General features: G+C 40.9%; 3 non-coding genes across 3 annotated transcripts; all 3 read left to right on the forward strand.

The window, feature by feature from the left end:
• Positions 1-407: 407 nt before the first annotated feature.
• Positions 408-514, forward strand: LOC139331909 (U6 spliceosomal RNA). The gene has a single exon (XR_011602248.1). It is a non-coding gene; the product is annotated as a U6 spliceosomal RNA (small nuclear RNA).
• A 373-nt stretch (positions 515-887) lies between these two features.
• Positions 888-992, forward strand: LOC139331870 (U6 spliceosomal RNA). Its single transcript, XR_011602212.1, has one exon. It is a non-coding gene; the product is annotated as a U6 spliceosomal RNA (small nuclear RNA).
• Positions 993-1,365: 373 nt separating this feature from the next.
• LOC139331866 (U6 spliceosomal RNA) lies at positions 1,366-1,470 on the forward strand. The gene has a single exon (XR_011602208.1). It is a non-coding gene; the product is annotated as a U6 spliceosomal RNA (small nuclear RNA).
• Positions 1,471-14,830: the final 13,360 nt, after the last annotated feature.

A 14,830-nucleotide genomic window follows, 5' to 3' on the forward strand; every position in this document is an offset into this window, starting at 1 on the left:
ACGCCCTGACATATAGTTGAGTATAGCAGAAGGCCTGGCTCTGCCAGGCTCCCCCTACTGGCTGAACACCCCTTGCATGTATTCCGAGTGTGGAGAATCAGAGACTGCTCTACTCTGCTTGAGATAAATATGTGTCACCAATAAACTGATAAATATGTGTCATCAATAAACTGATTCCACATAGACGTGCTGAGCCTGAGTGGGAGTCACCCACTTGCCCTGAGATCCTTTAGATAATGGGCAACCAATATGTTACAGACAAAATAAGCAGTCAGTATCTAACAATTGCAACTTGCCATGCTTAAGGGTGCGCCCCTCCATGGAATACAGCCCTCTAGTCTGCACTCCCACAAAAGGGTCGTTCAGCCAGCAAGGGAATAAAAGGTAGGCAGTGACAGTTAGTTTTTGTGCTTGCTTCGGCAGCACATATGCAAAATTGGAATCGATACAGAGAAGATTAGCATGGCCCCTGCAAAAGGATGACACGCATACTCGTGAAGCGTTTCCACATTTTGATTTGCCTGTGCTGCCCCCAGCAGTTCTCCAGCAACCGAGGCCAGAGAATCTCCAGTTGCCCCAGTTCACAACGCCCTGACATATAGTTGAGTATAGCAGAAGGCCTGGCTCTGCCAGGCTCCCCCTACTGGCTGAACACCCCTTGCATGTATTCCGAGTGTGGAGAATCAGAGACTGCTCTACTCTGCTCGAGATAAATATGTGTCATCAATAAACTGATTCCACATAGACGTGCTGAGCCTGAGTGGGAGTCACCCACTTGCCCTGAGATCCTTTAGATAATGGGCAACCAATATGTTACAGACAAAATAAGCAGTCAGTATCTAACAATTGCAACTTGCCATGCTTAAGGGTGCACCCCTCCATGGAATACAGCCCTCTCATCTGCACTCCCACAAAAGGGTCGAATACAGAGAAGATTAGCATGACCCTTTCAAGAGGATGACACGCATTCTTGCGAAGCATGTCTACATTTTCATTTGCCTGTGCTGCCCCCAGCAGTTCTCCAGCAACCGAGGCCAGAGAATCTCCAGTTGCCCCAGTTCACAACGCCCTGACATATAGTTGAGTATAGCAGAAGGCCTGGCTCTGCCTGGCTCCCCCTACTGGCTGAACACCCCTTGCATGTATTCCGAGTGTGGAGAATCAGAGACTGCTCTACTCTGCTCGAGATAAATATGTGTCATCAATAAACTGATTCCACATAGACGTGCTGAGCCTGAGTGGGAGTCACCCACTTGCCCTGAGATCCTTTAGATAATGGGCAACCAATATGTTACAGACAAAATAAGCAGTCAGTATCTAACAATTGCAACTTGCCATGCTTAAGGGTGCACCCCTCCATGGAATACAGCCCTCTCATCTGCACTCCCACAAAAGGGTCGAATACAGAGAAGATTAGCATGACCCTTGCAAGAGGATGACATGCATTCTTGCGAAGCATGTCTACATTTTCATTTGCCTGTGCTGCCCCCAGCAGTTCTCCAGCAACCGAGGCCAGAGAATCTCCAGTTGCCCCAGTTCACAACGCCCTGACATATAGTTGAGTATAGCAGAAGGCCTGGCTCTGCCTGGCTCCCCCTACTGGCTGAACACCCCTTGCATGTATTCCGAGTGTGGAGAATCAGAGACTGCTCTACTCTGCTCGAGATAAATATGTGTCATCAATAAACTGATTCCACATAGACGTGCTGAGCCTGAGTGGGAGTCACCCACTTGCCCTGAGATCCTTTAGATAATGGGCAACCAATATGTTACAGACAAAATAAGCAGTCAGTATCTAACAATTGCAACCTTGTTGATGTCAGTAGGTCCCCCTCACTTGCCATGCTTAAGGGTGTGCCCTTCTATGGAATACAGTCCTCTAATCTGTACTCCCACAAAAGGGTCGACACAGAGAAGATTAGCATGGCCCCTGGTAAAGTAGTGATGTGTCAGTCGCTTATGAAACAGCTCTTAGAGCCAGCTCTTTAAAGTGAATGATCGGAGCCACCTACCGTCTGGGAGCCAGAGTGGGAGCCTCTTTTTTTTTTTTCCTTGACTTTTTTTCTGTTCAAACTACACATGAATGGTCAACTACATTATGTGTGGTGTCTTCTGTGTGTATGCACTGACAGGAGGGATGGGGGAGGGGCAGGGGTTACAGACACAGCACATTTACGCTCACACACACACACACACACACACACACACACACACACACACACACACATGCTATTTCTTCACAACTAGTCCTACTAGTGTCCATAACAGCCTTCTAACCTTATCCATCTCACCAACTCTAAACTTAGGAGCTGTGGAGCCTTGGCTTTCCTCTTTGGGTTTAATGTTCTTATCAGTCAATATCAGGAAAGATGGCCATTTTTGTCACTATTTGAGCCAACACCAGTCTCTTTTACTTTGTACAGTGTTCAAATGTCTCCCCTCGTTATTCGCTCCTGTGTCTATTCCTCAAACATTGACCTGTTTTTTTCTCCTTTTCTGGAAATTATTTCCTGTCACTCTCTGTCTTTCTCTTCCCTGTTTTATATCTGGTTCTGCCTTTCTGCATATTTCTGTCCTGTCACTTCTCCCTGTCTTCCTTCCCCCTTTTATCTCTTTAATATCATATTTTCTCCCTTCCTTCTTGTTGTCTTCTGTGCTGAGTAAAGGAAAGCTTGCTGTCTTCTCACTCTTTGATTATCATGGACCTCTACATCAAAGCCAGCACAGGCCTCAGTACATTCAATAATTCTGATGCTGTGTTTTCAAAAAGACACATTTGAATTCCAGTCACATTAGTGAGGTTTACTGATGGACTACTGACAACTCACAGGAAAAAAAAATAAAACAGTCCTTTTTGTCTTTGGTTTTTTGAGGGTCCGACTCAGCCATGTCCTAGTTGGCCATTTCTCAAAGCAGCAGAACCTTTTCACCCCTACAGCTGTCGGAAGCATCCTTTCAGAGTTTGCTCTTGAGCCCTGTCACACGTGTCATTGTGGCACAAAATTTGTTTCGGACTGAATTGTGCACTCATGTACTCTGAGTGCAAGCACGGCACATACCCAGAGACCAAACCCAAGAACTCCAGATTGAGTTGGGAATCAGAACAGAAATACATCCTTTTCTATGTTTTTATATATGATGAGTTAATGTGTTGTTGCGGAGCCCCAACAGGAGCAAATCCAAAGAACATAAAATCAGCAGGTTTACTATTTCATCCTTTTGGGCAACAGGTAGAAATAACACAATCCTTTCCATATATTCCTGCCCCCTATATAACATGGTTCATTTACAGCTTACCAGTGTGTGTCACTCAGATATAATATGTGGGCTTACAGAAAGGATACTTGTCTTGGGAATGAATCTCTGTAGATAGACTGTAATTACATGGTGTGCATGTAATTACACTTGAGAATGAAAGAAATCTGTGCCCATCCTTTTCTCAACTTATACAATCTCTAATGCATCAGCACTCTATACTGCTGCACAGTCACCTGATCTCGGTACAGTAGAGGCAGTTTGCATTCAAACACTGTAGTCAACAAGCCTTTACAGAGAAGGTGGTAACCCTCGCCTCAGTCTCTCTTCAGAAATCAAATATGTTTTAAGGAGTTTTTCTGGATTGACAGCCACACCAGTTCCTAATAAGGTGCCTCTCCTGCCAGCAGTTTTGTCTTTCTGACATAAATCTAGTCAGTTTCAGGTCCTGGATGTTAACTGAATTTAACTAGAGGTTTTTGGGCAGGAGGAGCAAAATGTGCCTTCCAGAAATCCACCATCAGTTTTTAAGGTTTTATTTCTTGTTTTTAAAGTTTTACATGGGTTGGCCCCACCTTATTTAGCAGACCTTATTCAGGTCCACAAACCTATTAAAGACCTGAGGTCGTCCAGTCAAGTGGTCCTGGAGGTCCCCAGATCCAGACTCAGGACTAAAGGTGACCGAGCCTTTTCAGTGGCAGCCCCTAAACTTTGGAATAGCCTGCCGCTGGACATTAGGGCTGCTCGGACTGTGGAATCTTTTAAGTCCCAGCTGAAGTCCCATCTTTGCTCAGTGGCTTTCAGTTCGGTTGGGCGTTGACATCCTGGCTGCATATATATTGCCTTTCTTCATTTTATGTTCATGTATGTTGTTTTTGTAGTGCTTAGAAGTCTGTAATGCACTTTAGTCAACTTTGGTTGTTTTTAAATGTGCTATATAAATAAAATTGACCTTGACCTTGACCTTGATCAGACTGTTCACTCCAGGGGATCTGGCCGATTAAGAGTCCTTAAAGAACAGCTAACAGGAGGACACCAAACACAGCATTAGTGATGTTGGGTGTAGTCAGAGGTGAAGTAGGCCTGATCTTTACACCAGAGAGGGGGCAACAAAACATGTCTTTTACTTTATTTTTAAGGTGTTTAGACTAAAGGCAAAGTGAGTTTTATATGCATGAATGCACAGAAAGTGGATGTGTTGTATGTGGCTCGAGAAGTTTTTATGGACTTTGTTTTGTGTAACTCTCACCATTGTTACTGTTGGACCCAGCTGCTGCTCTCCTCCCCAAAGCTGCAAGATTGAAATTACTCAGAGCCACCTTTCAAGACCACAGGTGGTGTTTGACACAATGCACGTTTTTAGGGTGGTAATTCTTTAACTCAGCCATTCCCAACCTTTGGATCAGAACCCTTGCAAAGAGTTGCAAGAGATATCTGGTTGTGAAACAGGATAGGGAAAAGGGAAATATATCCCTGCTACACAAAATGATCCTTTTTTTTTTTTCAGATTTTCTTCTAAACTGTCCTTTTTGTCAATTACTGCATCATTTTACATATTCAGGTCTCTAAAAAGTATTCAAGAACAACCATGAGTTAATGATCCATGTTGTACTGGTCACAGCCTCTCTTCCAGTGCTGCATAAAGAGCTGTGAGTGCACATCTTTTTCTATCTTGTCATAGATCCCTGAACATCTCTGCTAAATCCCGCTTCCCATTGACTCCACATCTGCCCCATCTTCACCAGTGCCCTTCCTGACTCAGCTGGAGAGAGGCCTGTATATTGTTGGCATGTCTAATATGGGATTTGTGGTCTCTCAGCTGTTTAATAGATCAAAACAATCTTCTTTATTTGTCTCAACGTGTTGCTCAGCCAAACAAAAATGTCTTGAGGGAGGTTTACATTGTACAACGGCGCCAAGCCTCAGCAACAAGCCCTCACATACTTTTCTTTTTTTTTCTTACACTCACCCAGGTTTCTCCCATCTCATCACTAAGCTTCCTCTCTGACACAGCCCTGAGTGTCTGCCTCATCAAACATACAGCATTAAGTTTTTGCTTTTTCACATATACAAGCAGCAACCACCATTTATATTTAGAGAGCCTTCCCACAGAACCACAGACCATCCATAATAGACAGAGAAGACAAGACCTTCAAGCAGACAGAAAGGTTGGATGAATTATTTTACTGACTTAGCTGAGTTTTCTTCATGATTACTTCAATGTTTTTAGCGTGAGCTAGACATTTAACTAATTCAAATGCCTGTCAGCAGACTGATTCTAATCAGAATTTATAAGCCCTATTCCATTTTTTAATTAAATGGATTGTGACCGCTGTACCTTTGATAGTTTTTCTTAACGTATTCAATGAGTGGGCAGCAATGATTTCTGTGCAGCCACTATCTATACTAGAATAAGATTTTTGTAATAACTCTCTTGTCGAGCGTTCAATGAGAAAATACATTCCACTCTCATGTTTATACAGTAAATACAGCATAACTCCCCAAACTGCTTAAATATGGGGTGACTTGACAAGCAAAACTGGACAATGACCCCTACAGGGTGTGCAACAGCAGCACTGCATTGTGCAACATTCATACATTTGTACATAACAGTCTGTAAATACTATTTTCCGGTACATAACAGCCTGTAAATACTATTTACTTTTTCTTTTCTTTTTTTTTTTTTTGATGACATTGGATGACATTTCTCTTTCTATCCCACCCTTTTGTATATACTTGCTGAGTTAACTTGCATGCATTTTGATGCTGCTGTGAAATTGGAATTTCACAGCAGCATCAAAGGCATATTGAATTGAATTGAATTGAATTACTAAAGTTAAATTACTGACTATCAATTTGTATAATATATTTACTGTTCAAGCCCACCTGTCACCCAGCTGCCACCTGCAGAAGTTCTCTGATGACTCCCTCATCACTGATGGGGACGATAGGTCATACAGAGGACTCATCCAGGATTTTGTGGACTGGTGTCAGCAGAACCACCTGCTGATTAATGCGGATAAAACCAAGGAGCTGGTTGTGGACTTCCGTCGGCACCCACACTCTCCCCCATTACCAGTGAACATCCAGGGAAGGGACATTGAGATGGTGACATCTTATAAGTACCTGGGTGTTCATCTGAACAACAAACTAAACTGGACTCATAACACCATTGCACTTTATAAAAAAGGACAGAGCAGACTCGACCTGCTCAGGAGGCTGAGGTCTTTTGGGGCGCGTGGGGCACTCCTGAAGACCTTCTATGTGGCCTCTTCTATGTGGCCTCTGCCTTGTTCTATGATGTAGTCTGCTGGGGGAGCAGCATCAAAACAGCTGACAGGAAGAGGCTGGACGAACTCATTAGGAACGCCAGCTCTGTCCTGGGATGCAATAATATGTATAATAATCTGTGCAATAACATTTGCAATATTCTGTGCAATACTACTGGTACATAACAGTCCGTAAATACCATTTACAATTTTTTTTAGGATGACGTTTTTCTTTCTATCCCACCCCTTTGTATATACTTGTTGTGTTTAACTTGCATGCACTTGTTGTCTTTTACTATTCTATCCACTTTATTGGTGCTGCTGTGAATAATATTTGAATAAAGGAATATTGAATTGAATTGAAAACAAGCGAGTGGCTTGCCAGCCTTTACTTGCAGTCGAATGACCATGGCTTTTTGGTAAATAACATAATGAGATGTAAGTTATGTTTTTATTTTGTCAATATATTTGTACATGTTTAGCCTATTTTGGTAAGTCACCAATAATATTTGCTTACATAACAAGAATTACAGCTTTGTTCTTTTGAGTCTTTGTGCCCTGTCCTCTTCCAGGTGTGAACGGTGGAGTGGAGTTTGTGTTGTTCAGGTCTGTTTGGTGTCACCATGGTATATGTGAAATGTGGTCACAATCTCCCCTTCTGTTCCCGAGTTATGACGTTGAATAATGATGCTAGAGTAAAGTCGACCTTTGACCTTTTTGATATTAGATGTCATCAATTCATCATTTTATCCCAGTTTGTGTGACTTTTTGTCATGATTAGTCTATTAATTAATGAGTTATGCTTGGCGGTGTGTGTTTTGAGTACATAGTGACCTTTGACGACCAACATCTAATCAGGTCTTCCTTGAGTCTAAGTGAACGTTTAAGCCTAAACTGAAGAAACTTCCTCAAGGCAGTCCTAACATATTACATTCATGAGAAAGAGGGACTAACTAACCCTAACCCTAACCCTAATGTTCGACGGGATTCCTAGAAGTGACTCTAAGATGCCAAAATAAAAAAAAAATAAAGATAACTACGGATTCATGTCCACCACAACTCTTTGTATCGCAGACACTCATCTACTCCGCCCAGAAACCTTTACTCTGGCCTTTGTGGCCATTAGTTCAACTCCACTAGCACTGGCCTACTTTGACAAACAGTGTGTTCAAAAGAGAGCAACTCTGCGTGAGTTGGAGGCATCCTTGCTTGTTCAAGTATTCTCAGTGTGAGCAATTTACTGTTCCCAAATGGACAAAAGGCATCCTTGTGTGCACAAGTACTCCCAGCAAGGCTGCAACGAAGACTGGTGCACTCAAAGAGGATGTGTGGTCTCCTCTCAACTCATTTCAAAAGTTTCATTTTGTTTTTACATCCAGTGGACTGGTTAAGTCAGGAGCTTTGCAGACTTTCCTGGTTCTCTTGTTGTCAGCTGTGTATCTGTGCATCAATGTCAAGGCACGTTTGAAGAGAGAAAAAAAAAAAAAGAAAAGCAAAAAGCTCTGAGTTTAGAGACAATCTCCTGAAAATAAACACAGCTTTAGTTTTTCCAAAATAGTTTACCCATTAGTGTTACAGTATGTTTGGTGTGTACTAAAAATCCTGATGTTTGCTTCATTGATGATCATGAACAAGATCACCAAAGCAATGGCAAATGATGGCACTATCAGCATCTATCAAACTGACTGAAATGGTAAAGCCTTAGTGTGTACAAGGACATGAGAACATACAGCTTTACTTGTGAACACACATTTGCAACAAGAATCCCTTTACAAGACAAAGGGACAAGTCACGCCAGACTCACATGATGATGCCCTCTCATAAGAAAGAAGTACTGAGAACATGACAACCTATGTTAGTGTAAATTAACACAAAATAGTGCAACCAGACACCTGGGGACGATCAATCGAGATCTTTAAATACAGTCATCATCTGAATCAGAAATGACCATTCAAACAAACTGGAGTTGCAGCGTATGCTCATTCTTGTCTCTCATAATTGCAAATCATATTATAATTAAGTGTGCCTCTGTACCATAGGTGGAACTTATGTCTGGTGTACAGTATGTTGGACCTTGTTCTTGGTTATATCTGACCACTGTGACTAAATCAAATTAAGTTAGATTCAATACCGAGACACATTCAAAGCACATGACAAAAAAAGGAAAAAAAGTTTAAAGTTATTGTATATATTTGCGTAAATGATGTGTATTTTATTTTCTTGCATCTGCATGAATGCACAGCCGTGCATCTCAGCAAGAGAGCTGTATTTCACATGTAAATACTCTCCAGCAGAAGTCACCATACACTAATGGGCTATATTTCTGTCTCAAATACACCCAGCAGAGGTCATGCTCTGCAGAAGTCACACACTTCAGGGTGCAATAAAAGCTGAGACCAATTCTGGTCAAATCCTTTATTGCTCTCCCATTGCTCACACCTGAGGCTGGAAAGTACACTGCACAGAAAGAACTGCTTTGTATTCACTGTCCCTGTCTGACTCTCCCGTGCTGAATCACACTCTCTCTTTCTGCTTCATTTCATTTGTAAAAAAAGAGCGAAAGACTTTAGCCTGCTGTCATATCACCATGGAACTACAGGTATATATAAAAAAAAGAAAAGAAAAGAAAAAAAAATGCAAATGCAAGTCTCTGGTCAAACAGTTATTAATGTTACTCATCAGAATCCTGAGGTTCAAAATTGTTCTGATTGTTAATTATAATTTAAATGTATAAACAGTTTACACATGCATCCACATCATTCACATGTATCAAAACTGTCACACATACTTTTCAATTGTCATTTCACTGTCATTTCATAAATATGACCACTTCACTGGACACGTATTCTAATTCACTGAAAACTCCTTTCTCAGTGTTTGTGCACCAGAGGTTTCAAATTTCCACATCAAACTCAGGATTGGCTAAATTCAATTGGATCGGGATTGGCTTCCAAACTATTTGTGATGTCACAAATTCTACTTGTAGGCCCGCCTCTTCAAAACTGGATTTTCACTGAGCACATAGACACTTTCCATTTTCAACAGATGAATGTGAGAACATCCTTCAAATGTCAAATTTTGCACATACAGTGAATCTCACACATTCAATTGTGTTTCAGTGTTCAATTCAATTTTTTTCTACAAAAAAAAGAAAAGAGAGAAAGAAAAAGAAAAAGAAAAACACATGTTTAAGTGGTTAGGTTTGCTTTGCTCAGAACAAAATAAATCTTATTGAGGGGTTGTTTCCTGGTAATTTCAGATAGATACAATTGTTTTCAATAGAATTAAATATTGGGTCAACTTTCACAAATGTAGTGCTTCATAAGTATTGGCTTTAGTAGGCTGAATATTTGGTACTAATTTAGTATTTGTAGTGTGACTTTTGGACAGCACTATATATCTCGTAAGGGCTAAGCTTTCATACCTGATGGAGAACATGACACTGACAGTGCTGAGCAGCTCATGCAGTGACAGGCTGCTTCACCCAGGATGTGTGAAGGAGAGACACTGCAGCTCCTTCCTCCTCAATTCTTAAGTGAGCAGTATTAGTATTTACACGTGAAATAACGTAAATTCAACCAATGGTGCATTGTTGAGTTTTGCTATTATTACACTATCCCCACGGCAAATTTCCCAATTGTGGGATTGATAACAGACCAGCTTATTTCATTTTATCTTATCTTATCTTACCTTAAGACAGGCGTGTACTTGAAATGAAGTAGCATGTTCAATGTATCATCCAGTCATATCTGATAGAAAAAGTGTTTATAGCTGCTCAGAATGACTAGATGAGACAAGCCTGCTGGGCGTGATACAATAAAATTGTATTCATATATGGTACACTTATCCATGCAAGTGCACATGCTTGTTGGATTGTCAGCTTTGGATAACTAGGTAGCTGGCCAACAAATGACTTAGCTATAAGGTTAAATGTGTTGTGAGAAAGCTGATGGTCTTTCTCATGAAGAGAGGTCTTCCACTGCTGCACTGTCCTTTAAATGAATCGGTCAGTTGGCTCCATGGTGGTTAACCATGTTGGTTTGTTTGTGGTTGAAGCTGAACACATTGTCGTCATGACTTTCCAGCAAACTAGACACTGTGCAAGGCTTGTTGCCATGCCCATCCTCCCAGACAGTCAATACATCTATGACAATTTCCAGTCCAAGAGTATAGTTTACTCTGATGATGAAATTATTAGTCTGCATGTAATTGTACCCACAGTACATATCTATGTGCTTCTTTCCATCTCATATTTTCTCTCAGTTTTCATTCTGTCTATTAACACACTTCTTATCACAGCTCTCCATGCAGCATCCCAAGCTTATCCCATCTCCTGTCCCTTCTGTCTCTCACTTACTGTATATCCACACAAAGAGGTTTGCACTGAAGTTTGGATGACTCATCCTGCAGTTTCGAAGACTCATATTTTTGATTGACGTGACAGAGCTAGTTAGAAACATATGCGTACAGTGCTGATGAAGTTTTCTGTCAACTGTCTTTACCATAGATTAGTAATTAGACAAATAACCTTTGCTCTCTGGTTCAGTAAACATGGTAATATAGGCTGCCTAAACATTTCATTTGGTTACACTTTAGTAAACAGTTACTGTTCTTGGGCGCCTTACTAGCACTATCAGCAATATGAAGCTCACTCACACACTTTGACTTGCTCATACTTATGTAAAATCCCATTATAATTTTATTGGGTACCCTGAGCAAGATTTCTGGTCACAGACACTTCAGTGTGTTAAGACTTGTAGTCTTATTGTCATCATGCAGGAGATCAGTATTTATCAAAAATCAATATGATCATTTGGTCGACCTTTTTGTTTTTTATTTTTGTCAAGTAATTCATGACGAAAAACGCTTATCCTTTTTTTAGTTTATTTCATTTTATTTAAATCTAAAGATAGTTTAAAAGGGTAAAATATGAGTGGTCCCTGGCAGGACAGGTAAAATTACTTTGGAACTGATATGTCTGCCAGTCAAAGCTCATATTAAGGCTACCACAACAAAACTCTTCACCCGCCTCAGCTCTGAAGGACTAGAGGTCTGGCAGGCCTGTTCATTGTTGTTGGTCACTGTTACATTATTTGATTTTGACTTAACTTTTAAAGGACTTTTTATTGCAGTTATTCAATTTACACACATTGTTTCTCTTTATAAAGCACCTCATATATTGTGTTAATTCAAACTCCCAGTCTTATACAGCTTAAACAATGACTGCCACCATCCCAGCACAGCACTTAATATGTTGTAAATTAAATCTTTATTTGCTCTTAATCGCAGTCTGAAAAGAACTCAACGACGCCCACCTTATTCAGCTAGGTATTGTAAACAAACAATACTGACTCATCATAGAGCTTCGTTGTCAGAACTTCTAGAAAAAACTCATTAAGGAGGACAAACCTTGTGCAAGGCAGCACCGAGAGGGATCCCTGTCTAATGCGGTGCAAACAGATTAAATATTAATAATGAGAAGTTTGACCAAAATATACATAACACCACCCACCGCAGAGAAAACTACCCGTAGCTAGCAACAAATAAAGAGAAGACCAATTAAGACAAAGCACATGGTGTAGGTGTTGAAAAGTTGTACTGACAAACAAATGCTTTTCCTGTGGAACTCGAATAACCATGGCATTTCATTTAGCATGTGCCTCAACTGCTTCCCTAAATAGCAAATACTCCACTGGCCACCAATCATGCCCTCTATTCTTCCTACAAACAACTGCCCACTCCATCTGTCAGGACCCTTATATGTCAAGTTCCTTGTGTGTCTGCCATGTTTGTGAGTGTGTTTCCAAAGGTCAGCTGAACAAAGGCAACCTCAACAGCATTATGCACAGAAGCAGAAGCCTTTTTCCTCTGCTCCGTTTGAACCAGAACCCACACACTCAAAGACAAAACAGAACTATCCAGAAAATGCCAAAGGAAGAAACATTATAAAAGCATATTTTCCACTCATAAAGAAAATGTAAATAGCCACATTGTGTTTGGTGTAGGTGTATTTAGCCACACTAGTGGTGTGGCTCTGTGGATAGCAGTCAGTCGACAGATGCATCAGTTTGGTTCAGACTGAAATATCTTGATGACTAATGCCACCAACTTTGATCCAGACCTTCATGTCACTTCACAGTTTATCCTGGTGACTTTGATGATCCCCTGACTTTTCCTTTAGCATCAGTGGGTTATTTATTTATTTTTTTTGGCTTCAGTGTTTCAACAACTATTGGATGAATTGCCATGAAATTTGGTGGTGTTTTTTTTTCCCCTCAGGATCAATGTTAAAGCTTTGATGATCGCCTCACTTTTCCTTCAGCACCACCAGTGGTTGGAATTCTTCTTTGGTTCAGTGTTTCAACAACTAGTGGATGAATTGCCATGAAATCCGGTGGAGTGATTTATGTTCCCCTCAGGATGAATCGTTAGAGCTCTGGCGATCCCTTGAGTATGCATTCAGCCCCAGTCAGGGGTGATTTTCACCATCATTTTTACCTTCAGCTGTACTTCAGCATGCTGACACATTAAACTAAGGTGGTGAACATAATAAACATTATCTGATAAACATGAGTTAACATTGTCATTGTGAGCATGTTAGTATGCTGAAGTTAACATTTTTCTCAAAGCACCATTGTGCCTAAGTACAACCTCACAGACACACATCAACAGAGAGACATGAGAGGTGTGTAAGTGCTACCGATGTGTCCCATCTGTTCAGTCCACATTGACTCAGACTTACGTTTGTCTGTCTATGTCCTCTGAAACATCTGTTAGTCAGCTGCATAGCTCTTGAGGTGCTGTGCTGCTGACTAACAGATGCGCCGGTCTTGACTCAGGACGTTTTACTGGAGAAAAACTGTTTTCAAGTAGACTCAATGAGGCAAATACAGGATGAAAACTGCATTGTGCTTATTAACTGATTCATAGATTTTATAACCCATGGTGGGGGAGGTATGCCTACAGAGAAACCAGATATGTCATTATTAAACTGGGGGCCTGATCAATCATGAAAGATCCCTTCACTAAGTCCATAACATTTAAACAGTGGGGAATTAGTGTGATTTAAACAGCTGTCTGTGAAGATTACACATCACTATGTGAACAAGAGGAAAACAAAATTAGACTTGGAGCTGGAAAGACATAGGGGTGATGGGTGTCACTCAAGTGTGTCTTGGAGTGTGTGTGGATTGATTTTCTTGGTCAAGTGATTTGATGAAGTGTATCTCCTCTGTGAGACAGGCAAGTGACACATGTCAAAAATGCTTAAAGAACACTCTCTGTGTGGATTACCCTTTGGTCTTGTGTATAGCCAAAAAAAAAAAAAAAAAAAAAGTGTACTTTTGATCATTTGAACTCACTTTATTAAGTGTCCTTAGACCCCCATCAGGTGACACTAAAATATTGTTCTTTCATTGTTCCTTCGCATTCAAAAGCTTTTAATCTAATGCATTTGTCAAATTAAAGCCTGCAGAATGAGAGAAATCTACTTCCTATCTGTCTCTCTGCCTTCCTTAAAAAATGGCTCTTTGGAAGCATGAGTAATTGTGCCATTTAGAGTGAGAGAGCATGCCGATTTTTTATTCAAATCAAATGCTTTTGCAGCTGGTTTAATTGCCTCCTTCTTCTTGGGTGAAGGTGTATTAACCATTGAAATCAGATACAAGCAACTATGGTCACAATTAACCTAACTCCAGTGAAGAGAGTGGAGAGATGGAAGTGAAGCACAAAGATGACCCAAGCATTCATTTAATCTAAAATATGCATCACCTTTTTTGCTAAAAGGAATGTTTTAATGGGCTGCAGAAGAGCTGGAAACACATTTCTTGCTTTAGAGCAAAGACAACTGGCTGATGATTCACTTGCCATTAGTCTCATAAACAATTTGTTGATAAAAGTACCGACTGTGTTCTCTACTGCAACTGTCATCTGCCTGCTGGTTTTTACAAAGTCATTTTCCTGCCTTTTATTACAGGGAACAGAGACCAAAGCCACTAAAATAGGCCAACAAGACAAGTAGTGAGTCACAAACATGGGGCATGAATTAATGACAGAATTATGGAAGTTCCATTATCGTGAGCTACTTGATGTACCATGTTTCCTCCCTGTCTCTCTCCAGGGGGAGACGGAACAAGAGCCTTTTACCATTTCTTTCTTTCTCCTGCCATTGTGTCTCAATCACACTCTGTCTCTCACTGTGTCTGTCTCCATGACCAGAGTAAAAGCCATTTATCTGTCTTTCCCTCCTCACTGCCCCCTCTCTCTCCATCTTTCTCCCAAGAGTGCTGTGGCGCCACAGCCTCGGG

The sequence above is a fragment of the Chaetodon trifascialis genome, chromosome 5, assembly GCF_039877785.1.
Source record: "Chaetodon trifascialis isolate fChaTrf1 chromosome 5, fChaTrf1.hap1, whole genome shotgun sequence".
Taxonomy (NCBI): domain Eukaryota; kingdom Metazoa; phylum Chordata; class Actinopteri; order Chaetodontiformes; family Chaetodontidae; genus Chaetodon; species Chaetodon trifascialis.